The sequence below is a fragment of the Pan troglodytes genome, chromosome 3 (assembly GCF_028858775.2).
Source record: "Pan troglodytes isolate AG18354 chromosome 3, NHGRI_mPanTro3-v2.0_pri, whole genome shotgun sequence".
Lineage (NCBI taxonomy): Eukaryota > Metazoa > Chordata > Mammalia > Primates > Hominidae > Pan > Pan troglodytes.
In genome coordinates, this window is record NC_072401.2 from 34,504,170 (window position 1) to 34,531,917 (window position 27,748).

The 27,748-nt window shown below is 33.3% G+C and overlaps 1 long non-coding RNA gene across 2 annotated transcripts in view; it reads right to left on the minus strand.

The window, feature by feature from the left end:
- LOC104006020 (uncharacterized) overlaps positions 1–27,748 on the minus strand; it is a 472,234-nt gene that overhangs the window by 362,136 nt on the left and 82,350 nt on the right. The window contains exon 3 of one of the 2 annotated variants that reach the window (XR_008547478.2): positions 9,792–14,925. The exons of the other annotated variant lie outside the window; for it this stretch is intronic. This is a non-coding gene — a long non-coding RNA (uncharacterized LOC104006020). Of the gene's footprint in view, positions 1–9,791; positions 14,926–27,748 lie in introns of those variants that run through there. 2 annotated transcript variants of the gene reach the window in all.

Here is a 27,748-nt window from a genome sequence, read left to right on the forward strand (position 1 = left end):
AATTCAAGATAACACATTGAAGGTGTTCAGATAAATTTAACAAAGAGATTAAAACAAAAAGCATCAAGAAGAAATTTTAGAGGAGAAAAAGGCAATTGACACATGGAGAATTCATCAAAATCTCCCAATAGCAAAAATGATCAAGCAGAAGAAAGAATTAGTGAGCTTGAAGACAGCTATTTGAAAATAAACAGTCAGAGGAATCAAAAGAAAAAAGAATACAAAAGAATGAAGCATGTCTACAAGGTATAGAAAATAATTTCAAAGGGACACATCTAGGAGTTATTGGCCTAAAATTGGAGGTAGAGAAAGAGATAGGGGGAGAAAGCTTGTTCAAAGGGATAATATCAAAGAACTTCCCAAACCTAGAGAAAGATGTCAACATTCAAGTAAAAGGAGGTTATAGAACACAAAGCAGATTTAACCCAAAGAAGACAACCTCAAGACATTTAATAATTGAACTTCCAAAGGTCAAGGATAAAGAAAGGATCTTAAAAGCAGTAAGAGCAAAGAAATAAATAGCATACAATGTGGCTCTAATATGTGTGGCAGCAGACTTTCCAGTGGAAAGGTTTGCAGGCCAGGCAAGGATGACATGACATATATTTGAAGTGCTAAAGAATTAAAAACTTTTACCTTAGAATAGTATATCTGGTAGAAATATTTTTTAAGCATGAAAGAGAAATAAAGACCTTCCCAGTCCAACAAAAGCTGAGGGAGTTTATCAATACCAGACCTGTTCAACAAGAAATGGTAAACAAAATTCTTCAGTCTGAAAGAAAAATATGTTAATGAGCAATAAAAAAATCACCTGAAGGTACAAAACTCACTGACAGTAGTAACCACAAAGAAAAACAGAGTACTATAGCACTGTCATTATGATATGTAAAATACTCCTGACTTAAGTACAAGACTAAACAATGAACCAATCAAAAATAATAACTTTTAAATTCATAGACAGCACAATAAGACATAAAAAGGAACAACAAAAAGTTAAAAAGTGGGAGCATAAATTTACAGTGTAGAATTTTTATTTGTTTTCTCTTTTCTGTTTGTTTATGGAATCAGTGTTTTCAGTTTAGAATAATGGGTTATTAAACAGTATTTGCAATCCTCGTGGTAACTTCAAATAAAAAAAGACATAACAAATATACAAAAAATAAAAAGCAAAATTAAAGCATACTATCAAAGAAAATTACCTTCACTGAAAGGAAGACAGGAAGAAAAGAAAGAAGGAGGAGAAGTTTGCAAGACAACCAGAAAACAAATAATAAAATGGCAACAGTAACTCCCTACTTATCAATAAAAATGTTGAATGTAAATGGAAGAAACTATCCAATTAAAAGACATACAGTGGCTGAAAAGATGAAAAAACAAGGTTCAATGATATTTTGCCTCAAGAAACATACTTCTCTTATAAAGACACACAAAAAGTGAAAATAAAGGAATGGAAAAAGTTATTTCATGCCAATGGAAATAAAAAAGAGAAAGAGCAGCTATACTTATGTCAGAAAAAAAAATTTCCTAACAAAAACTGTATAAAAAGACAAAGAAGATTATCATGTAATAATAAAGAGCTCAATTCAGCAAGAGAATACAATACAACTGCAAATAAATATGCACTCAACATTGGAGCACCCCAAATACAGAAAGCAAATATTATTAGAGCTAAAGAGAGAAAGATAGACCTCAACACAACAATAGCTGGAGACTACTATACCCGCACCTACAGCATTGGACAGATATTCCAGATGGAAAATCAATAAAGAAAAATTGGACTTAATCGTCACTGTAGAACAAACGGACGTAATTGATATTTATAGATCATTGCATCCAATGACTAAAGAATACCAATTTTTTTTTTCTTAGCACATGGATCATTCTTTTGAATAGATCATATGTTAGGTCACAAAACAAGTCTTAATACATTTCAAAAATTTTAAACAATATCAAGCATCCTCTCTGACCACAATGGAACAGAACTAGAAATCAATTACAAGAAAAATTTTGAAAACTATATGAAAAACATGTGAATTAAGCAATATTCTCCTGAATGACCGTTGAGTCAATGAAGAAATTAAGAAGGAAATTGAAAAATGTCTTAAAACAAATGACAATGGAAACACAACATAACAAAACCTGTAGGATACAGCAAAAGCAGTGTTAAGAGGGAAATTTATAGCCATAAGTGCCAATTCAAACAAGAAGAAAAACTTCAAAAAGATACCCTTATAATGCATCCTAAAGATCTATAAAAGAAAGAGCAAGCTGAACCTAAGTTTAGTAGAAGAAAACAAATAATAAAGATTAGGGCAGAATTAAATTTGAAACGAAGAAAACAATATAAAATATCCATGAAAAAAATTTCAAACTTTTGGCCAGAATAGCTAAGAAAAAAAGAGAAGACCCAAATAAATAAAGTCAAATATGAAGAAGGAGGCATTACAAATAATACCGCAGAAATTCAAAGAATCATTAGTGGCTACTACAAGCAATTACATTCCAATAAGTTGGAAAATCTAAAAGAAATGAATAAATTTCTAGACATATACAGCCTATCAAGATTTAACCACGAAGAAATCCAAAATCAGAACAGACCAATAATTAATAAAATGAATACTGTCAGAAAAGCCCAATATATCTGATGAATAATGATGCAAAAATCCTCAAAAAATACTAGTAAACTGAATTCAACAATATATTAAAAAGATCATTCATCAAGACCAAGTGGGATTTATCCCTGTGATGCAAGGATGGTTCAATATATGCAAATGAATCAATGTGATATATCAACAGAATGTAGGACAAAACCATATAGTAATTTCAACTGATGCTGAAAAAGCATATGATACAGCTCTACATCCCTTCATGATAAAATTTCTCAAAAAATGCATATAGAGGAAACACCTCAACATAATAAAAGCCATATAGGCCAGGACTACAGCTATTAATTGTATCATACTGAATGGGGAAAAACTGAAAGCATTTCTTCTTAGACCTAGAGCGGTACAAGGCTTTCCAATTTCACCAATTTTATTCAACATGGTACTGGAAGTCCTGGTTAGAGCAATCAGACAGGAGAAAAAAATAAAAGGCACCCAAACTGAAAAGAAGAAAGAAAAAAGTATTCTCGTGGACAGATGATATGATTTGATATTTGAAAAAACCTAAAAACTCCACTAAAAAATTATTAGAAACAATAAAGACATTCAGTAGTCTTGCAGGATACAAAATCGACATACAAAAACCAATAGAATTTATATATGCCAACAATGAAAAATGTGAGAAAAAATCAATAAAGGAATCTCATTTACAATAGCTACAAATAAAGTTAAATAGCTAGCAATTAACCCAAGAAATGGAAGATCTCTATGATGAAAACTATAAAACATTGATTAAAGAAATTGAAGAAGACAGACAAAAAATGGAAAGGTCTTCATGGATTGGAAAAATCAACATTATTCAAATATCCATACTACTCAAATAAATCTATAGATTCGATGCAATACCTAACAAAATACCAATGATATTCTTTACAGAAATAGAAACAAAATACTTCTAAAATTTATATGGAACTACAAAAGACCAAGAATAGACAAAGCTACTTTAAGCAAAAAGAACAAAATTGGAGGAAATAATTTACCCAACTTCAAATTATTCTACAGAGATACAGTAACTAAAATATTATGGTACTGACACAAAAGCAGACATATAGACCAATGAAACAGAATAAAGAACATAGAGGAAAATCCAAACTCTACAAAAACTTTTTTGATAAAGGTGCCAAGAACATTCTTTGGGGGAAAAGATGGTCTTCAATAAATGGTTCTAGGAAAACTGTACACCCAAATGCAGAATAATGAAACTGCATTCCTATCTCTTACCATATACAAAAATTAAATTAATATGGATTAAAGACTTAACAGAGGAATGGATAAAGAAAATGTGGTACTTATACACAATGGAGTACTATTCAACAATAAAAAAATGAGATTCAGTCTTTTGCAACATGGATGGAACCATAAGTCATTATGTTATATAAAATAAGCCAGGTACAAAAAGTCAAACATCACATATTCTCACTTATTTGTGGTATCTGAAAATCAAAACAATTAAAACTGTGGATATGGAAAATAGAATGTTAGTTGCCAGAGGCTGAGAATGGTTGTCAGGGGGCAGGAGAGAGGTGGGATGGTTAATATGTGCAAAAAATATACAGAGTGAATGAATAAGACTTAGTATTTAAGGGTAATAGACAATAATAATTTCACTTTAAATTTTTAACTAATCAAAAGATATAATTGGATTGTTTGTATCACAAAAAATAAATGCTTGAGGGGATGGATACCCAATTTTCCATGATGCATATTATGCATTTCTTGCTGTACCAAAATATCTCAAGTACCCTATAGATATCTACACCTAATATGTACCCACAAAAATTAAAAATCAATTTGAAAATAAAATGAGAGTATTCAATAAGTGAATAAATACTTGATTAATTCAAGTAAAGTCAGGAAAAAATACAAGACTGGAGGAAACATAGAAGAATAAATTACAAGACTATAGACAATATCAATCATTTCCCTAACTACGTTAAATTCAAAGGCACTAAACTGTACATTTGAAAGCCAAAGGCTGCCAGACTGGATGAAAAAACAACATCCAACTATACGGTGTTTACAAGAGACAAAATTTAATTATAAGGATACCAGGAAATGGAAGGTTAAAGGATGAAAAACAATATGTAATGCAAACAGTAATGATAAGAAAGCTATAGACAGAACCCTAGATAGATATCTAAAAAGTAGATATTACCAGAGAGAGAAAGAGAGATTTTTTGACAGAAGGGTCAATTCATCATGAAGGCACAACTGTCTTATATATGTATGCATCTCATAGCATAGGTTTAAAATGCATAAGATAATAATTAAACGTTCTAAAAGAAAAATAACTAAATTTAAGATTTTGGCCAGGTGCAGTGGCTCACGTCTGTAATCTAAGTGCTTTGGGAGGCAGAGGTGGGAGGATCACTTGAGACTGGAAGTTGGAGACTAGCCTGTGCAACACAGTGAGATCCCCTCTCTACAAAAAATGTAAAAACTAGCCAGGTTGGGTGGTGTGTGCCTGTAATTATAGCTACTCAGGAGGCTGAAGTGGGAGGATTGAGCCCAGGACTTCCACGTTGCAGCAGGCTGTGATCGTGCCATTGCACTCTAGCCTGGGCAAGAGAGGGACACCACGTCTCTTAAAATAATAATAATAATATCACTAATTTAAATTTCTTGAACAAGTAGACAAAATGTCATTAAAGATGTAGAAGGATTACATTATCTAAGGTGACCACATTCACATTTACGGATATGGAGCATTACATTCAACAATGGAATAATATACATTATTTTAAAGCACTCAAGGAATGTTCACCAAAATACACTACAAGATGGAGCATAAAATGAGTTCCAAAGAATTAAAGTTATATAGATATCATAATCTGTATGAATAAAAACAAACTGAAAAACTACTTCAAATTATTAGAAATCCATCAAAAGTTGGAAATACAAAACCCCATTCTAAATAAGTATGGGTGAAAAAGGAATCAGTGAAAATGAGAAAATATTTTTTCTAAATGATAGTGAATAGAAAATCTAACAAAATGTTTGTACGTAATTAAAGTAGTGATTTGAAGGAATTTTTAAACCTCAAAGCTCATTAATTGGATGTTGGGGAAAACAGTTTTAAAATCAATCATCCAAACCTTGGCACGAGAAGCTGAAAAAAGCAAAGCAAATAAAAACTTAAAAGGAAAAAAGAAAAAGATACGAACATAAATAAATAAACTATTAGAACAGAAAAACAGATGAAAAAATCATAGATCCAAAAGACTGTATTTGAAAAAGTTACCAAATTTAATAAATTCATAATATGATTTACTGAGAAGATGAGACACAGTATATACAAATGACCAATTTCAGAAATGCAAAAGGAGATATTATTCCAGGTGCTGTAAAATTTGTTAGGACAATGAGGTAATATTGTAAACCTTCAAAGAGGTACGTAATGTTAAATGTGGTCAACAAAGGTGAAGCCCTAATCCAATTGGACTGTTGTCTTTATAAGATGAAGAGACACCAGGTGTATGCATGCACAGATAAAAGCCATGTGAGGACAGAGTGAAAAGGTGACAATTAGCAAGCCAAAGAGGACTCAGGAAAAACCAACTCTGCCAACACTTTGATCTTGGATGTTTACCTCCGGAATTGTAAGAAATGAGTTTCTGTTGTTTAAGCCACCCATGATGTGGTGTTTTGTTATGGCAGTCTTAAAAGACTAAAATATTCTTATATTAAAATCTAAAAAGAATATTATATGAAGAGCAAATTTCAGAGCAACTTTTATCAAAATATAGACAGAAAAATTCTAAAAAGAATATCAGCAAATACTATAAAACAATATATAAAAAGATTTATACATCATGACCAAGTGAGATTTATCCCAGTAGTAATGTTAGATTGAAGTAATATTAAAAAGTAGATTAACGCAGCATGTTAGCAAAATAAAAAAAATATAAAATCATCTGAATAGATGAAGAAACAGGATTTGATAAAAATTAATATTCATTTATAAGAAAAACTGGCAATCTAGAAATAGAATATTAATGTTATACAGTATCTATATAATTTATTTTAGTATATCATATTGCATGATAAAACAGTTAATGTTTTACTCCTACTTTTAAGTCTAAATGTAGAATATTTCTTTTCCATATTTATATAAACCCTGTGCTGTACATCTTGGCTAGTACAATAAGAAAATAAAAATATATATAAGACATAAAAGTTGGAAAAAATTAAACTGCCCTAATTCACTGTTGGTATAAACAGTAACAAAAAATTAAAAATGCACAAACTTATACAAATAGTAGATAAATTTAGCAGAAAGTAAAGGTGAATATATAAAACTAACTTTATATTTAGGTACTAAAAACAGTGGTAAAAAATGTTTAAATACGTTCCATGGCATAAAAATCATGAAATCTTTAGAAATGTAACAAAAAATATGTAACAAATAAAACATCATTGCTGAGTTAAACTAAAGAAGACTTAGCTAAATTTTTATGGTTAAGAATACCCAATATTGTCAATTTATAATTTTCTTTCTAAATTAACTACAGAGACAACCTATTTCTGCTTAAAAAATATAGGTAGTAATTGACAAATGGGATATAAAACATATTTTTAAAAATACCAAGGATTTAGAATATTCAAGGGAATAATGAAGGAGAACAGAGCTGACTACAATGGTTACTACAAAACTATAGTAATTCAGAGAGTTGAACACTTATGTAAGAATAGGTGAACAGATCAACAAAAACAAATAGAGGCAAGAGTAGATCCACAAACTAAAGGATAATTAATTTTTAATGAAGGAATCAAAGCAATTTTATGGGAAAAGTACATCTTTTCAAAAAATTATGCTTAATAAGCTCAATATATATATTCAAAAACCCGATAATCTTTTCCCAACCCCAAGTCACCCTGTGCAGAAATTTTAACTTAAAATGGATGATAGATAAAATTTTGAAAACTAAATCTAGACCCAGGTGCGGTGGCTCAGGCCTGTAATCCCAGCACTTTGGGAGGCAGAGTCAGGTGGATTACTTAAGCCCAGGAGTTCAAGACCAGCCTGGGCAACACGGGGACATCCTGTCTCTACAAAAAATACAAAAATTAGCTGGGCAAGTTGGTGCACCCGTAGTGCCAGCTACTTGGGTGGCTGAGGTGGGAGGATCACTTGAGATTAGGAGGTCACGGCTGCAGTGAGCTGTGATCATATTATTACACTACAGCTTGCGGAACAGAACAAGATACTGTCTCAAAATATATACACATAAAATAAAAAAACTAAAGCTACATCAGTTTTGGTAGAATATACAAAGTAATAACTTTTATGATATTGGTTTGTCAATATTTCTTAGATGGAACTCAAAAGGCACTTAGCAATAAAGGGAAAAAGCAATCATTTGTATTTTACCAAAATTAACATATTTTAATCACCAAAAATATTATTAAGGCAGTGAAAAGTCACAAATAGACTGAACAAAATGATGAGTAATAGCTATGCTACCAAAGGACTCATACCCTGAATATAAAAATAATTCTTCCACATTAGTACTAAAGTGATAAACATTTTCATTAAAATTTGTGTCAAACACTAGAACATGTATGTCCGAAAAGACATAAGTGACTCACAAGAAACATGTGGAAGGGTGATTATATTTGTTCATTTTCACACTGCTATAAGAAACTGCCCGAGATTGGGTAGTTTATGAAGGAAAGGGGTTTCATTGACTCACAGTTCAGCATGACTGGGGAGGCTTCAGGAAACTTACAATCATGGTGCAAGGTGAAGGCGAAACAAGGCACCTGCTTCACAAGGCAGTAGGAAGGAAACGTGCCAAGTGGAGGGCAAAGGGTCCCTGATAAATTCATCAGATCTCGTAAGAACTCACTATCATGAGAACGGCATAGGGGAAACGCCCCCATGATTCAATTACCTCCACTTGGTCTCTCCCTTCACAAGTGAGGATTATGGAGATTATGGGGTTTACAATTCAAGATGAAATTTGGGTGGGGACACAAAGCCTAACCCTATCAGTGATAAACATTAATATTTTTTAACAATGTCAATTAAAATCACAATGTACAATTTTAAAACCCAGAATAAAAAAAACTGAAAAGGCCAGCAATAATTAGTATTAGCAAAGATATAGAGCATTCAGAACTTTTATACATTGCTGGTGAGAGTAAAAAAATGACATAACTACTTTGGAAATGTATGTATTTTCTCATAAAGTTACATAGATATCAACCCTACACCCTAGCAGTTTCACTCCTAGTTACTATGTGAGAGGAAAAAAAAGCTTTAAGTTTACACGAAAGATATGTGTAAGTATGTCCATGGCAGCTTTATTCATAATATTCAGAAACTAGAAGAAAAAAAAATCAGCTATCTATTAGAAGATAAATGAACAGACTATGATATATCTATACAATGAATTAACAAGGAAAAAAGAATTGATGTAAATAACAACACCTGTGAATTTCAAAAGCATGATAGTAAAAGAAATGAAATGCAAAATAATACACAATGGGCCAGGTGTGGTGGCTCATGCCTATAATCCCAGCACTTTGGGAGGCTGAGGTGGGTGGATCATGAGGTCAGGAGTTCAAGACCAGCCTGGCCAAGACGGTGAAACCCTGTCTCTACTAAAAATACAAAAATTAGCCAAGCGCGGTGGCAGGTGCCTGTAATCCCAGCTACTCAGGAGGCTGAGGCAGGAGAATTGCTTGAACCTAGGTGGCAGAGGTTGCAGTGAGCCGAGATTGCACCACTGCACTCCAGCCTGGGAGACAGAGTGAGACTCTGTTTCAAAATAATAATAATAATAATAATAATACACACTGTATGATTTCAATTATATGAATTTAATGAGCACACAAAATTTATCTGTAGTAATAGCAATCAGATGAGTACAGACCTATAGTAGTGTGCATTGCTTAGAGAGAGGCACAAGTAACTTTCTGACATCATAGAAATGTTATCTCTCTTCATCAATGTAATTGATACATGTGTTTTTACAATTTTTACAATTTTACAATTTCAAAATTAAATGATGTAGGTCTTTAGGATTTTTTTATTTTAATGGATGTAAATTACATCTCAATAAATTATTAGCTTTAAAATAAAACAATAAATAAATAAATAAAACATTCAAGTAATTATAAGTCATAAGAAAATAGCATTAGAAGATAGGCTAAGGAGTAAACTGGAACGGGTGAAGATAGGGACATATCTGAGGAGATAAAATTTTGCATAAGAATTGGAAAAAAAAGAGAGAGACAACAGGAAAAATCCCCGTGTGGATGATAGTAGGCAATTAGGCCAACAGATGCAGTCTGATGGAACAAACAAGAAAACCAACTTCTGAAGCAAGAGGAGACACTCAATGTGGGTGTGCATACACACTTATTTTTGTGTGCCTGTGTTCTCTGGAAGGACATATGTGGACCCCAGAGTGGGCACATGAAAAAGACTTCAACTGGACTTGAATGCTGGAACCAAGACCAGCCAGTCCAGATCTTAAAACAAATATGCCTTGGTCCCAAATACACCTATACGAAAATATAAAATGAAGGTTTGTTTTGGTACAGCCACTGAAATTTGGGGTTATTTTTTATGCAGTATTATTGCAGCAATAGCTCTCTAATACATGTAACAACTATGCATGAAAATGATTTGTTATGAAGAGTAGCAATTTAATTAAAATTATATAATATCAGGTAATAGAATATACTATAGTGTAAAAAGTGGTTCTCAGACTTTGATGAGCATGAGAATCTCTTGGGAAACTTATTAAAATCTACATTCAATGGCCTAAGTTCTAAAAAATATGATTCCTTTGTTCTGAGTTGGAGATTAGTAATTTTAAAATACATGTATTATTCACAATGGTCCCAATTCAATTGTTTAAAGACACACTTGTACTACATAAGCATAATGTCAAATTACATTGAAAATTTACATCATTTGTCCTGATGGTTTAAAAACATTTTTTTCTTGGGCAAATATATGTTAGATATGAATGTACTGTTGGTTTCTCTTTTATTTTTATGTGGGTAAGCATTTGGTTTCATAAAAATGAACACAGGATATTTTGATTAATTTAGAGCATCTGTGGGCAGCTTCATTTAGAATATTGCTTAGATTTAGTCATCTTTGATCCTGCTTGCCTAATAAAATCACCATAGCTGGAATCTAGACTTTAACTCATGTCCTAGCAGATGTTCATCTCTTTTGTCCTTTTAAGATTAGGTTAAATACAGCTGGTTAACTTTATTTATCCCATAGTTTGAGAGTGTTATCATTTATTCACATGTTATATCTGCCCTTAATTAAGGAAGCAGATTTTTGCCCAAAATGTGTTCTTGAAAGTTTGAGTGGTACTATGTAGAGATGCAGAAATCTGCCACTTCTTTTTTTTTCTTTTCATATAAAAAGCGTCTAATTTTTTGTGGTGTCTTTTTAGAAACACACCGATTCCTCTGCTTTCTAGCAGCAGATGACTTGGTTGCTAAACTTTTGGAATAAAAGCCTTTCTCTTTCAAATTTGAATTTTGGAAATTAGTCCCAGCTAGCAAGCTCTTTGTTTTCTATTTTACTGCTTTCCTTCTGTTTTTATTCTTTATACCATTCATTCCACAATATGAGATGCATCTATAATGAATTATGTATGAATATACACAATTATATCATAGATACCATAGCTTTGTTTCATTGTCTTTCACTATTAACATTTAATAATTTTGAGTAATAATAAGCCAATAGAGTACCTATATCTTACATAAATAATGAATAGAAAGCCTAAGATAGAAATAACAGTTTGATTTGCAATCACTGTGCTTGTCTTCTGCTATGTGACATTTCATTGACTAAAGCATTAATCACATCCCTCTTTCTGTCCTCCTCTGCAGTGGTTAAGGATAATAAAGAATCATCAAGTGAGGGCCAGTCATCTGATACCACAATGTGAAATATAAAGGCCAAATATTTTGGATAATAAAATATGATTATCAAATTCTTGTGAAAAAGATAGCCCTCTGATGGAAGTGTATTATATTATTTTAGGCTACAAAACATTGTCACACATACAAGGATACATCAAAATGTAACATATATTATATACACCTGGGGAAATCAGTATCAATTTTAATTGACTATTCTTCTAAACTGAACTTTCTGCAATCATGACTACTCTTTTTTTTAACAAAGATATAGTTCTGCTCATGATGATCTCTTTGAAAAGTCTGATTGAATATGCTTTTAGTTCTTTTTCCTAAAAGAATTCCCCTTTGGAATCTGAATTTCAGAGAACAATGCAGTTCCCACATCTACATCTGTTTATTACTTTAATAGATATTACCCTCCAAAACTTCTTGTTAATACTGAACTTAAGTATGTGTTCATCATTAAAGGTAGAAGGTAACTGCTCTTTTTTAATATTTCTAAGGCAAAAAAGAAAGAATGAAAATTAGGTGCTTTCTTTTTACACTTTAGCAAGTTTAACGAATGTAATTAACAAAAATGGACTCATTCAAAGAGTTAACTCACTACCTATTAGTCCAGCATGATGTGAGTAGGTAATTTATACTTATTTTACAAACATCTAATTGAGTGCTTAGTTTGTGCTGAAAACTATTGTATGACAGAGAGTGGTATTCCCTAAATATCTATTTCCTTTGTAGTCTATGGAATTTAAACTCCCAATTGTTAGCTGGGCACATAAGCAAACCAATAGACATCACATTGTCCAGCTTTCTTGTAGAGAAGTGTATTATTTGACCAAATTTTGGTCACTGGGGTATGTGAAGTTGGGCAGAAGTCATGTGGACCTTTTCAGGAACCCTTCTTAAGAGACAGTAGTTGTCGATCCTTTGTCCTGTTTCCCTGTCCCTTACCCCCTTCCTGTAACCTGATGTGTAGACACAGAGGCAGAAGGAGCAGATGTATGCACCATGATTTGTTCCTGAGCAAAAAAGCCTGGATAGACAGGTAGTTTATGAAGCAAACTGCCATATCCACACTGGACTTCCAGATTCCACATGATTCTTAGTTTCTATATGAAAGATAAATGAACTTTATTGTGTGTTTGCTTGTTTACATCACTTAAGTCACTGTTATTCTGTATCTAGGACTGCTAAGCACAATCCCAGGTTATATTATACATATAACATCACGTTTAATACTCAGAACTTAGCCATGAAGTAGGAACCATTATAATACCCAGTCTAGAGTTGAAGAGACTCAAGTATAGAAAATGGACAATCTTGCCCAGTATCTTACAGTTAGTGAATGAAACAGTCAAGTCTATGTCCTGACAATTTGATTCCAGAGATTCTAAACTAGTATGAAAGACTGCTTCCTGATTAAACCACACACCTATTTATACTGTGAAGCTGTAGACTCCGTCTTTGGTGTTCTTGCATATCACTATATTAATTTTCAGAAATTTCAACAACTAATATAGAAAGTAAACATATTTCAACTATGATGTATCTGAAAAATTTCTCTTCAAATACTCCATTTTAAAAATAGCTGTATCAATAGGTTCATGGCTGTTAACATCAGCTTTAAAGAAATGGTGTTGTTGAGATTCCTGACTTTCTGCTTGAGCTTGGTATCTAATCATCTGTTAATAATCACTGGCATTTTTTCAATATTCTTATCCTCAGGAAAAGAAATAAACTAACAAAATAAGGTGCTGAAATCCAAATGTCATTTTTAAATAATTATTACATTGCTTATTTTTTCTTATTAGTACTATAGCTTGCGGCCATTTAAAATATTTTCTATGATAGCTTGTGGCCATTTAAAATATTTTCAATGACTCAGTATCTTAAAGTTCAGTTCTGTCTTATTTTATTTTATTTTTAGTTATTTCTTGTCTTCTGCTGGCTTTGGGGTTGGTTTGCTCGTATTTTTCTACTTCTTCTAGGTGTGATGTTAAGTTTTTAATGTGAGATCTTTCTAACTTTTTGATGTGGGCGTTTGGCAGTATAAACTTTCCTCTTAATACTGCTTTAGCTGCATTCCAGAGATTCTGACATGTATGTCTTTGTTTATATCAGTTTCAAAGAATTTATTGATTTTTGCCTTTATTTCATTGTTTAACTGAAAGTAATTCAGAAGAAGATCGTTTAATTTCAATGTAATTGTACGGTTTTGAGCAATATTCTTAATATTAATATCTATTTTTATTGTGCTGTGGTCTGAGAGTGTGGTTGGTATGATTTTTGGTTTTCTGAATTTGCTGAAAATTGTTTCATGGCCAATTGTGTGGTCGATTTTAGACATGTGCCTTGTGCAGAGGAGAAGAATGTATTTTTTGTTGTTGTTGGGTGAAGAGTTCTGTAGATGTCTGCCAGTTCCATTTGGTCAAGTTTTGAGTTTAGGTCTGGAATATCATTGGTAATTTTCTGCCTCCATGAATTATTTAATACTGTCCATGGATATTGAAATATCCCACTATTACTGTGTGGTTATCTAAGTCTCTTTGTATGTCTCTAAGAGCTTGTTTTATAAATCTGGGTGTTCCTGTGTTGTGTGTACATATTTATTTAGGATACTTAAGCCTTCTTGTTGAATTGAACCCTTTATCATTATGTAATGCCCTTCTTTATCTTTTTTGATTATTGTTGGTTTAAACTCTGTTTTGTCTGAAATTAGAATGGTAACCTCAGTTTTTTTGTTTGTTTGTTTTCTGTTTGCTTGGTATATTTTTTTCAGTCCTTTTACTTTGAGCCTGTGGGTGTTTTATTGTATGTAAGATGGGTCTCTTGAAGATGGCATAGAGTTGAGCTGAAGTGAAAAAAATTGAGATGCAAAAAATAGTATACAAAAGAACACAAAATCATAAGTTTGTCCATTGAAAGTATATGTAAGATTGACAGACTTTCAGCTAGAATGATAAAGAAAAAAGAGGGAAGATCCAAATAATCACAATCAGAAATGGCAAAGGAAACATTACTAGTGACCTCACAGAAATACAGAAAACCCTTAGAGACTATTGTGAACACCCCTAAGCAAACAAACTAGAAAATTACACAAAATGGATTAATTCCTGGAAACAAGCAACTTCCCAAGATTGAACCTGGAAAATTTGTAACCCTATACAGACCAATAACAAGTTCCAAAATTAAATCATTAATAAAAAATCTGTCAACCAGAAAAAACCTTCTACCAAAATCACAGCCAAATACTACCAGATGTATAAAGAAGAGCTGTTACCTTTTCTATTCTGATAAATTGAAGAGGGAATCCTCCCTGTCTCATTCTATGAGGCCAACATCATCCTGATATCAAAACCTGGCAGAGACACAACACAAAAATAAAGCATCAAGCCATTATCCTTGATGAACATAAATGTAAAAATTCTCAACAAAATACAAGCACACTAAATTCAGCAGCAAAAGTGAACATATTCGAAAAATTTCTACAAAATAGTAGCATACTAAATTCAGTAACATATGAAAAAGCAAATCCAGCATGATAAAAAAGGCTTTATCCCTGGGATGTAAGTTTGGTTCAACATGTGCAAATCAATAAATGTGATGTATCACATGAACATAACTAAAAACAAAAACCACATGACCATCTCAATAGATGCAGGAAATGCTTTTGATAAAATTCAAAATTTCTTTATGTTAATAACTTTCAACAAATTAGACCTAGAAGGAACATACTTCAAAATTGTAAGAGCCATCTATAACAAAACCACAGCCAACATCATACTCAATAGGCAAAAGTTGGAAGTATTCTCCTTGAGAGCTGGAACAAGAACATATTCACTCTCCACTGCTATTCAGCATAGTACTGGAAGTTCTAGCCAGTGCAATCAGGCAAGAGAAAGAAAAAAAGGCATCCATGTAGGAAGCGAGGAAGTCAAATATCTGTTTGCAGATGGTAAGATTTTATACCTAGAAAACCCTATAGTGTCTGTCCCAAAGCTCCTAGACCTGATAAACAATTTTATCAAAGTTTCAGGATACAAAACCAATGTACAAAACTCAGTAGTATTTCTATACAACAACAACGTCCAAGGTGAGTGCCAAATCAAGAACAAAATCCAATTCAAAATATCCAAAAAAAGAATAAAATACATAGGAATAAAGCTAATCAGGGAGGCGAAAGATCTCTGCAATAAGAATTTTTATAAATTGCTCAAAGAATTCAGAGATTACACAAACGAAAAGTATTCCATGTTCATGGATAGAAACAATCAATATTGTTAAAATGGCCATGCTGCCCAAATTACAGATTCAATGCTATTCCTATCAAACTATCAACAACATTTTTCACAGAATAAGAAAAAAAAAACTTCTAAAATTAATATGGAACTAAAATGAACCCAAATAGCAAAAGCAATCCTAAGCAAAAAGAACAAAGCTGGAGTCATTATATTACCTGATTTCAAACTGTACTAAAAGTCTATAGTAACCAAAATAGCATGGTACTGGTACACACACAGACACTTAGACCAAAGCAATAGAATATAGAGCAACATAATAAATCTGCACCCCTCAACCATTTGGTCTTCAACAAAGTAGAAAAAAGAAACAAGCGTAGGGAAAAGACACTGTATTCAACAAATTATGTTTGGATAACTGGCTAACTTTAAGCAGAAGAATGAAACTGAACCACTTCCTTAGGCCATATACAAAAATCAACTCAAATGGATTAAAAACTTAACTGTAAAACCTAAAACTATAGAAGCTCTGGAAGAAAACTTAGCAAATACCATTCTGGACATAGGTCCTGGCAAAGATTTTATGATGAAGACACCAAAAGCAATTGCAACAACAATAAAACTTGATAAATGGGACCTAATTAAACTAAAGAGCTTCTGCATGGCACCAAAAAAAAAAAAAAAAACCAAAAACAAAAACCCACTATCAATAGAGTAAATAGACAGTCTACAGAATGTGAGAAAATATTTGCAAACTATGCATCTGACGAATGTCTAATAATCAGTATCTAGAAAGAACTTGAACAAATTAACAAGCAAAAAACAAACAGCCCCATTTAAAATTGGGCAATGTATATGAACAGACACTTCAAAAGAACACATACATATGGCCAACAAACATATGAAAAAATGCTGAATATCACTAATCATTACAGAAATGCAAATCGAGACCATATCCACCAGTCATTATGGCTATTATTACAAAGTAAAAAAAAAAAAAGATACTTGTGTGGTTGCAGAGAAAAGGGAACACTTATACACTGTTGGTAGGAGTGTAAATTAGTTCAACTATTGTGGAAAGCAATATGGTGATTCTTCAAAGAGCTAAAAGCAGAACTACCATTTGAACCAGCAATCCCATTACCGAATATACACCCAGAAGAATATAAATAATTCTGTCATAAAGACACATGCACATGTATGTTCACTGCAGCACTCTTCACAATAACAAAGATGTGGAATAAACCTAAATGCCCATCAACAGTAGGCTGGATTAAAAAAAATGTAGTAAACATGCACAATGGAATACTATACAGCCATAAAAAAGGATGAGATTATATCCTTTGCAGCAACAAGGAGAGAGCTGGAGACCTCTATCCTAAGTGAACTAACACAGGAACAGAAAACCAAATACTGCATGTTCTCACTTCTTACTGGGAGCTAAACATTGACTTCATAGACACAAAGAAGGGAACAACAGACATTGGGGCCTACTTGAGGGTGGAGGGTGAGAGGAGGGTGAGGATTGAGAAACCATCTCTAGAGTACTATGCTTATCACCTGGGTGGCAATATAATCTGTACACCACACCCTAGTGACATGCAATTTACCTACATAACAAACCTGCACATGTACCCTGAACCTAAATAGAAGTCAAATAAAAATAAAATAAAATAAAATAAGAATAAAATTGTTCCCTCGGATGAGCAATATTGTCTGTCTTTTATCATAGATTTCAACTTCACACTCCCCCCATGTTGCTCTAATTAGTGCCCGTTCCTACACAATTTTCATCTGTTTGCTTAGTATCTTCAAAATAAAATAACATATTTGTTACTCTATCATGCCTGAATATCACACTGGGAATATGAAAAAGGAAATTTTCCCTGGAAGAACCCAAGTATACTAGAAAACCTGGAGTACTAGAACTCTTGTCCAGCAATGGTCACATTAGACTTATGTATTAATTGCTATCACTATTCAGGAGCCCAGGCTCTAATCAAAATGAATGCTTTAGACAAACATCATCTTGTCGGCAATTATCTTTTTTTTTTTGTTTTTCACTCTCTTAGAGATTAATAAGGGCATACACCTGAGAGCAAAGGAAACAAGTTAAAGTTAGTGTGACCAGGAAAGTAGCACTTGAAAGGGGACTATTTAATTAGTAATCTTCCATGTAGGAAGATAGGAGGAAGAAAAAGCTCAAATGATATTTCTACATATATATGTATATATTTTGACAATTATGACAAATATCCAATTTCTACTTTATAAATTCTTGTTGAAAATTCTAATTACCACATTAAAAGTATTCTCTTTATTCATGCAGTGTGATGGTAAAACCACAGAGTTAACTAAAAACAATTGTGAAGAAAAGAAATAGTATTTTACCACCAAAACAAATATGTCATTCAAATAAGTTGCATCGTCTAACTTAATAGGTTGCTATGCAATGATATAATGAGAAAAACCTGTAATGTATGTCTTCATAATATTATAGATGTGAATTAGAAGTTCTTCAACCCTTTCTGTACTGGTCCTTTCTGCACTGGAGAAACAGTTGCCAACATATTCAGCTCTGTTCTCCTGTGGATGCTAAGGGGCAGGTTTTCATTGCAATACTATAGTTATGTGGAATATATCCTGAGGTTGGTGACATTCAAAATCTCACATTTAATTTGAGTAAATTCTAGCAGGAATTCTCATTTGTTCCCAAAATTGTTAAGTAACTCTGTTATTTGTTCTGACCTTGGATGAGTGACTTATCCTAAGCTCTGGCTATTGGGTTCCAAGGACAAAAAGTATAGGTATGCTATTTAATTTGAAATTTTGAATATAACCCAAGTAAACTATCATGTGGGCCACTTTACTCTTTAGGTGGAATGTGCATAGATCTTACATTTGGACTGGACACATCTATTATTTTGTGCCATAAAAGTAATTTAGTTTGTATTGTGTTTTATTGTTTCCTCACTGACCAAAGACATTCTTGAAAACACCAACCAGCTTAGTTCTCCTCAAACTGGACATTGCCATTCCTCAGTACTGCACTTTATTAACGAGACATTATTTTTTACAGAGCCACAATAAAAATTGACTGCCTGGGTGACAAACAGGGAGTTCTCCCCTTTGGATGCCTGTGGCTCTGGATTAGCTCACTGGGAAACTCTTTATTCCATTTTGGCTCAGGTGATGATTACTGAATATGCAAGAATTTCTTCCTTAGAAACAACCCAAACTTTGCATCACACCTCTGTGAAGAATGTGTTCTCTCCTATTAGAGCTATTTCACTGCAACAGGTTTATATAGTTTTAAATATAATTGTATATAAATATATATCTTTTAATTATATAAATCTGTTGCAGTGAAATAGCTCCAATTTACTGTACATGAATCTGGTAGGAAAGGGACAATTGACCCGATGGCTAAAGACTGATTTGCAATAAATTCTGATATTATTGGCAGCTATTGTAGCCAGCAACCATTCCCTATAATTTACCTTAGCTCTGCTGAGTATAGATAGATAGATAGATATCATATAACATGTAATAGATACATCTTTATATATTTATATGAAATCTGTCCTTACTTAAAAGGGCACCCCTTACCTGTGCTTCAAAAGTTGTCAGTACTAGCTCATTTTTGGAAGAACCTCAGAAATCTGAAAGTGAGAGTTAGAATTTTGAAAAAATGTTCATAGTCTGACAATCATATTTCTACTGAGGGAAGAAAATTTATACTCGATGGGGAAAGGTATTGTGAGAGCTCTTCAATATCTACTCTAATACTTCAGTTGCTCCAACAAAGAAGAGGAGAAGTGAGAGGTTCCCATGGTGAGGAGGGGAGAATAAATAGAACATGCTTGGTTCAGCATATCTGAGTACTCTCAGTCAGACTGCACTGACCCTCTGGTATTTTATATATACTCACTGTTATTAGGGAATCTTTATTTTCAATCTGTTTCAAAATGCAAAGGGAAATAAAAATATGTTTTTATTGATTTCATGAAATCCAAACATTGGTTACTCAAATCCCACTTTAAATGACTCAGACTGCATATATTCTTCAATATGCAGGAATTTTAAAAATTTAAACAGAATCAGCAATAGCTAAAACAAGACTTTGCAATTAGGCAATTTATTGATGCTGCAAATGCTAATCATAGATTCTGCCCCAGTTATTACACACAAAATTTAATTGGCAAAATAGTTACCAATAGACAAAAGTGGATTATTTTATACACCTAAAATTACCATCATAGGTTGCAAAACTTTGCCCTTCTAACCATGTGGTGCTTAGAAGAAAGAATTTATAATCAAAATAGAAATATACTTCCAAATTTTTTATGTCTTCAGTTTTTTTTTCATCATGGAAATAGTAATAGAATAAATATCAAATTCTGGAACCAAATTTTGTGGAATTGCTGTCTCATTACATAGCTCTTTAACTTTTAAAAGTCAGGTTTTGGTAAATTTCTCCATCTGTAAAATGACAATGATAATTTATTTTAGCATTTAATAAATAGTCTTACTGGGTATTTATGAATATTAAATACATTAATTGTATAAAGCTCTAGGAATACATGAATATACCATGGAACATAATATTTGTTCAAAAAATGCCAACAATTATTAACATTCACTGAAGGTTTATAGAAAACTTATAAGTAATGTTGGACATTCTTTCAAATGATTGGAAACAAAGATAACTTATGAAGTCGGTCACTCCTTTTCTACATCAGCAGTAGATAGGTTTTTCATAATATCCACTCTTTAACTCAATACTGAAAAAAAAGTGTGACAAAGAGCTCAAGGCTTATTGAATTAAAGGCACCTGATACCAATCTATTTTAATGCAATTATTTAAAATATGATAATTCAAACTCATTATTTTATTCTGAGTTTATTCATGCCTCTTTGATAAATCAACCTAAAAGTTTTATTTTTTGTATCATTTTACTTGTCATATTTTAATTTGAGAATGTTATTTTTCCAGAAATTTCCTAGAAAAGGTAGGAACCATCTAATTATACTCTATGTTGTTCAAAATAAACCATAACAACTTATTTATAGACAGAAAAATATGACACCTGGACTTAAAGCTCCTGCCTCATTTCTTTTTCTACTACATCATCATTAAAGGATTGCCAGAATCAAAGTTCTCATATTCTAATTTGGGAGATTTTGTCATTGAAATATTTTTTACAAAAAAAAAATTAGAGGTGGTATATGAACTTATACTTCATTTGCATTTTTTCTGTAATTAACAACACAAGCTTTATATTTCAAATAGTTCATTGGAAAGGTAGTTTTTCTTTCTAACCACCCTTCATTTCCTAATGTATAATTGAGTTAAACCTGGTAAGCATTTCTTTTTTTCCAGGTGGCATGATGTTAAACTTTGTCAATAGAGGACTCTGCAGGGACACTGTGGATGAAAGGGTCTACTCTTCTTCACTCCAGGACACATCTCTGGACATGCTCTTCTAGTGCATGACAACCAACAGTATATCACAGCCTGCTGTGATATACTGCCTAAAATATAATCTACTTCTCAGGAGGCAGTTTCTTCCAGTATATTTGAAGAACGCTTTCAAGCTGTTTCTTCTATACAGAATCTAAGGTAACTTCATACTCTGGTGGGCCACAGGTAGGGGGTTCTTCCACATCTGTTCCTTCTTTAGAAGGTCTGCCTCAGCCTCAAAGTTTGTGGCTGCTTACTCCATATGCTATTCCTGAATTCTTTAGAGTTGTCTCTTTCCCATAATAGCTAATCCCCTATGAGAGTTTATAATTCCTTGTATTAAACTTCCTGTGTTCAAATTATTCTGTGGTTTCTGTCTCTTGGTTGAATGTCGACTAATAACAGTTGTGGTATGAGGAAGTAGAGTGGTTCCTGGAGAAAGATCTGAAAAGATGGTATTTGGACATTGGTTTACTCATGCCCTTGGGCTTGAGCATATTGGTGAAACCTTTGCCAGAAGGAAACAGAGTGCTAAGTAATCTATGGCATGTAGTGGCATACCAATTAATCTAGACATCACCTGTGCTTGATTGTGATCAAGTGCTGACTGAATCAAGTCCCATGGAAACTCAATGGCTGCCATAATTTAATGTACAGAAAGTGACTACAAAGACTATGCTGTGGCCAGAATTTCCTGAGTGACTTGGAACGCTTACAGAAATGAATGATAAGCTCAGGAATTTAGACGTCAACTCATGACTAAACCAGAGAGATTTCATAACAGTCCTAAAATACTATCTTATTTATTAGGGTCATAAGGTTGATACCATCAAAAACCAAATGCAAAATTTAATTATGTCAACTGTGAATAGCAAACTCCATGGTGTCACCATCCTTAAGTGTTAAGTTTCAAATATTGATTATGAATGATTGTTCAGTTGTAGAAATAAGGATTTCCTTGGCTACTCTTAATAACTTTTTGTTTTGTTTCTATATAAGTACTCAATTTCCTGTTTTTTTCTTCTCTGTTCTTACTCTTTTACAATAGAAGGTTGATGGCTATTAAAATGAAAATTCATTGTCATTGATTGCACAATGTCAAGATGGATTCTAATTGAGGAGGAGTGAACATTACTCAGAAATGGAGGCAGTACTTAAGAGCTTTGTTCTTCCTTTTACGTGAGGGTGAGCAGTTGTTTATGTTAGGATCGCCAGGTTGTGTTACACAGGAGCATTTTTTGTTTGTTTCTTATTGCTGTTTGGAGGCTTAAGAATGGGAAGAAAATATGTGTGAGGGATGATATATTTGGATTGGCTTGCTCAACATCCATTCAAACCTGCTTATTGTGTACTTTCTTATATTGCAGAGGCTAAAAAGCTAAAAAACAAAAACAAAAACAAAAGCAAGCCCACACACAGTTTTCCAGGTTCTCTTGACATATCTAGATGTGATTTTGGTTTACATCATTCATATCACTTCTGGGAAATATTGGCTGCTTCACAGAAAAGCGGAGGTGGTAGACTTAAGATCTGGCCAGTGTTGCAGTAACGTTCAGATTTGGCAGGCCGTTTCCTGATTGCAGCAGAAGCACTGGCTGTTTCAGCATCCTGAATGTGTCCTGTGAGTTTTGAAAGTCATTAATGGGAGAAGGTCAGCATAAAGTCTGTTGTTAGTCATTCTAAATATTTTGAAAGGTCATCAGTATCTGTATTAGTCTGTTTTTGTGCTGCTGATAAAGACATACCCAAGACTGGATAATCTATATATTAAAAAAAAAAAAAAAAAAGAGGTTTCGCAGACCCACAGTTCCATGTGGCTGGGGAGGACTCACAATCAAGACGGAAGGCAAAAGTCACGTCTTCCATGGTGGCGGGCAAGACAGAATGAGAGCCAAGTGAATGGAGAAACTCCTTATAAACATAGCAGATCTCATGAGACTTATTCACTACCATGAGAACAGTATGGGGAAAACCGCCCCCTTGATTCAATTATTTCCCACCAGGTCCCTCCCACAACATGTCAGAATTATGGGAGCTACAATTCAACATGAGAATTGGGTGGGGACATATCAGTATCCTATAATAAATCCCATATCAGTATCCTATAATAAATCCCCATCAAGATTAACCCTGGGTCAGGGAAGAAATTATTCCTGTTAATGATTTGAGAACAACAGACAAGACTTACGAATATATGTGCCATTACGTTTAAGTCTTCATGTTCTTGGCATGTTCTAGGCAGTTTGTTTATGCTTTGTCTGCATGTGTTTCCCCTCATCAATCCTCCAAGTCATGTCATATCTAACTCCTCCTTTATCTGGATTGCTTTAGGGTTGGGTCTATAGGCCTTATGAAATACTTTGGGCACTATTACATCGATGCGATATTACCTTGGAGGCTTTTGATTCTACAGAACTATTCTTTTTTATCATGAAAACCTGCAATTTGCCTATCAGAATGTTTGCTTTCACAATTATCATTTATGATGTGCACTTCAAGGTGCTGTCTGAAGTCAACAATTTATAATAAAATGTAGAGAACATAAATGTTCCGTTTGATACATTTTTTAACAATTGTATACACTGATGTAAACACTATTAAAAGATGTGACTGTTGTATTCCAGGAAAGAATGCTTCCCTGTGCCTTTTCTCTTCACACCACCACCACTACCACCGCCACTATGGTCACTGTTTTGATTTTATCTTTTTTTATTATTCCTAAGCTTAACATAAATACAGTCATAAGATGTGATGTATTCTTTTGTCTCTGGCTTCTTCTGCTCAACATGATATTTTAGAGATTTATTCATTCAGTGGCATATGTCAATTCTGTGCTTGTTTTTTATTAAATAATATTCAATGTATCAACGTGCCACAATTTGTTTATCCTATTCTACTGCTGATGAAGTTTGGGTATTACACTTATGGGTTGTTACAAATAAAGATGCTATAAAATAGCTTTATGGAAATTTTTCTAGATTAAACGTCTTTAGAAGACAGTTTAAAATGTCCTCTGCAATACTTTAGGTTTCATCTAGTGCTCAGTAAAGGCCTGCTACAGGTTGGTCAAGGAAATGGGGAGAGAGATTGCCCGAGGCACCAAAAGCTGTGAGTACAGCAGAAGAGCAAAGGGAATTCCTCATTCTGATGCTGGTGTCAGGGCTATAAATCACAGCTGTCCACAGCCTTTTCCATGCTCATGTCCCAAGCTCTGCTGGAGAGGAAGTGGTAATGCTGCCTTCATTGTGTTTTACTAGATTCCAAAGAAGAAAATGAGTGGAAATAAAATAGAACTTATTTCATTTTTATCTGCTTGAGTAGTCATTGCTTGCCCTCAGTGAAGACACACTGAAGTGCCCTGTAGGAATACAATTGAGCTTTCCTACCTTGCACTAGGTTTCAGTGGCTGCCACTTTGCAATAGAATACCAGTATGGCTGAAAACACGCTCTTTCTCTCTCTCTCTTTTTAAGAAGAGCTTTATTGAGATATAACCAATATACAAAAACTGCACATATTTAATGTATAAATTTGATGAATTTGGACATAGGGATACACCCATGATACTATCACCACAATGAAGGTAGTAATAGACATATTCATCATGTCTAAAAGTTTCCTTGTGTCCCTTAGTTGTCATTGTTGCTCTTTGTTTTGTTTGCTTGCCTTTGTGGTAAGAACACTTTACAGGAGATCTACTCACTTCACAAATTTTCAAATGCATAATGTAGAATTGTTGACTTTAGGCACTGTGCTGTAAAAAGATCTCTAGAATTAATTCATCTTGCATAAGCTGAAACTTTATATCAATTGAAAAACTCCCCATTTCCCTCTTCTCCCAGCTCATTGTCAACACCATTCTAGACTCTTCTTCGGTAAGTTTGACTATTTTAGATACTTCATATAAGTGGAATCACGCAGCATTTGTCTTTCTGTGACTGATTTATTTCATTTAGCATGATGCCCTTCAAGTTCAATAAAACAGTTTACAAACAACAACAGAAAAAGAATTTCTCTCATGTTTTCTGGGCCTTCCCCAGGCTTTAGCAGTTAACGACCATCATGCCTGAGAAAGCTTTCCCTCATTTCTCCTGTCCTGCTCCCAGCATTTTACAGCAGCTTCTTTGCTCCATTTTAAGCCTCTATTTCCTTGTGTGAATTTGTCTCCTCTCTCTGTCCTGTCCCCTAAGCCTTCAACAGGCCACTATCTTCCACCTGAAAAGGCTGTGCAATCCTAGGAGGGGTCCCTCAGATCCCCTTCCCACACTCTGACTGACCTCTGCATGCTACTGCCACCCACCAAGCAGACTCAAAAAATAGTCTGCAAGGCCATGCAAACCTTGTGGCTGGACTCCATAAGTTTCCAAACCATCATAACAGCTTATATATAAAGTACGGCTAAAGATTTCTTAATAGTGCGGCTGGCTTCTTCATCAGTTATTTACACTAGGTTTCTTCTCCTTCCACCCCTTGATCAGTAATGAAAGCAACTATTGGTGTTCTGTCTCCTAGTAAGCATGTGTCACTTTCTGGACTTGTTTTCATTTCGTTAACTTCTTGTTATTTTTTGTTATATCTTCAGTTCCATTATAGGATAAAAATTTTAAAAATATAAATTTCTCTCTCATTCACCTTATTGGTATCAGTTATATGGTGAAATTATTAATGATTTCTTGTGACTTTCTACATTCCCACCTGAAGCAGGTGTCTCTTTTTATGTCATTTTAGTCTTTCTATAGTAATTCATTGTAAATAACAGACTAGACTCATTGCTTTGTATAATTACTACCACATGGCAGATATTCAATAAAATGATTTTGAATGTCAAATGAATTCATCAAATCAACCCTACATTGTCATACATTTCTATTTTTAAACAAGTGTCATCATTTCACTATTAAATCTGTTGCTCTGAATATTATCTTTAAAATACACTTCTGAGTCATTTTTTAGGTCACTTTATATTTCAGAACAGTTGATATCAAGGGTAAAAAGAACAGCATCTTTTTGTCACTTCCTGTTTTCTGAATAAAAATAATTTATTTTCTTCTGTAAACTTAATTTTTCCCACAATTGTACTTCAGTCAAGACTTCAGACTGACATTTATGGGGACTAGTCCATCCTCAACCTGTCCCCTGTCATCATAAGAAAACAAAGTAACTATCAGCAATTGTCTTTTTCTCATCTCTCTCTTTCCTTAAGATGTTTGTAAAAATAATAGTACTATTTAAACGTTCAAGTACTATATGAACTTAGAAAAAAGCTTCAGAGACTCATTCTCAGGTAGAACCTAAGCTTCTAAATATAGTTGGTGTCCCCATATCCACAAGTTCTGCATCTGCATATTCAACCAAGCATGAATTTAAAATATTTTGAAAAAAACAATAAAAATAACAATACGGTTAAAAATAATGCAAATTAAAAAATATATAACAACTATTTACATAACACTGATCTTGTGTTAGCTATTGTAAGAAATCTAGAGAGTTTAAAGTACTTGTGAGGATGTGCATAGGTTATATGCAAATAATATTACATTTGTATAAGGGACTTGAGCATTGGAATTTTGGTATCCTCAGGGGTTCTGGAATGCATTCCTTGTGGATACAGAGGGACAACTGTATGTTAGGTTTCTGTTCTTGCTGAAAAGCTTTATTATCATTGAATCTCTTAAATGAGATTTCTTATTACTAAGTATCACTTACATGTCATTAATATAATAATAGGGTCATTATCACTGAATAACATTAAATGTGCTTATATAAATGAAGCTAGAAATTGATGGCATAATAAGTTTGCCAAAGGTTTTTGATTTGCTTATACAAACTCATGTAATTCTCACAAACAACTTGTCAGAGATGCTATTATTATTCCAATTTTACAAATGAAGAACCTCAGGAAAGGGACTTAATTAATTTGACCAAGGTTTCATAGTAAGTTACAATTAGGATTAAACCAAGGCAGTATGATTTCAACATCCATAATCATACATTCTATATTTATTTGCTTTATTTATTAACAAGATTGCCTTCTACAACCAATAGTGAAATTGCAGTTAGCCCAATGTCAAACATAATGACATTACCTCAGTTCTCATTCAACTTCATTTCTCTACTCCATTCAACTAGAGACAACAATTTCCTTTATGTTCTTCCTGTATCCTATTCTCAACATGAGCAGAATCAGGCTCAACATATTTTCTTTTATTTCAGAGTTGGCAAACATCTTCCATAAAGAGCTAAAGAGTAAGATCTGTGGACCATGTGGTCCTTGTCACCACTGCTCAATTCTGCTGTTGCAGCGAGAAAGCAGCTGTAGAAGTTATGTGAATGAATCTGTGTTCCAGTAATACTTTATTTAGAAAAACAGACTGCAGTTGTATTTTGCCACAAGCTCAGTGGGTTTGCCTACCCTGGCATTACTCCATACTCAATTTAAAAAGGCCCATTAGAGTGGTCTTTAGGACTCTACTCTCCTAT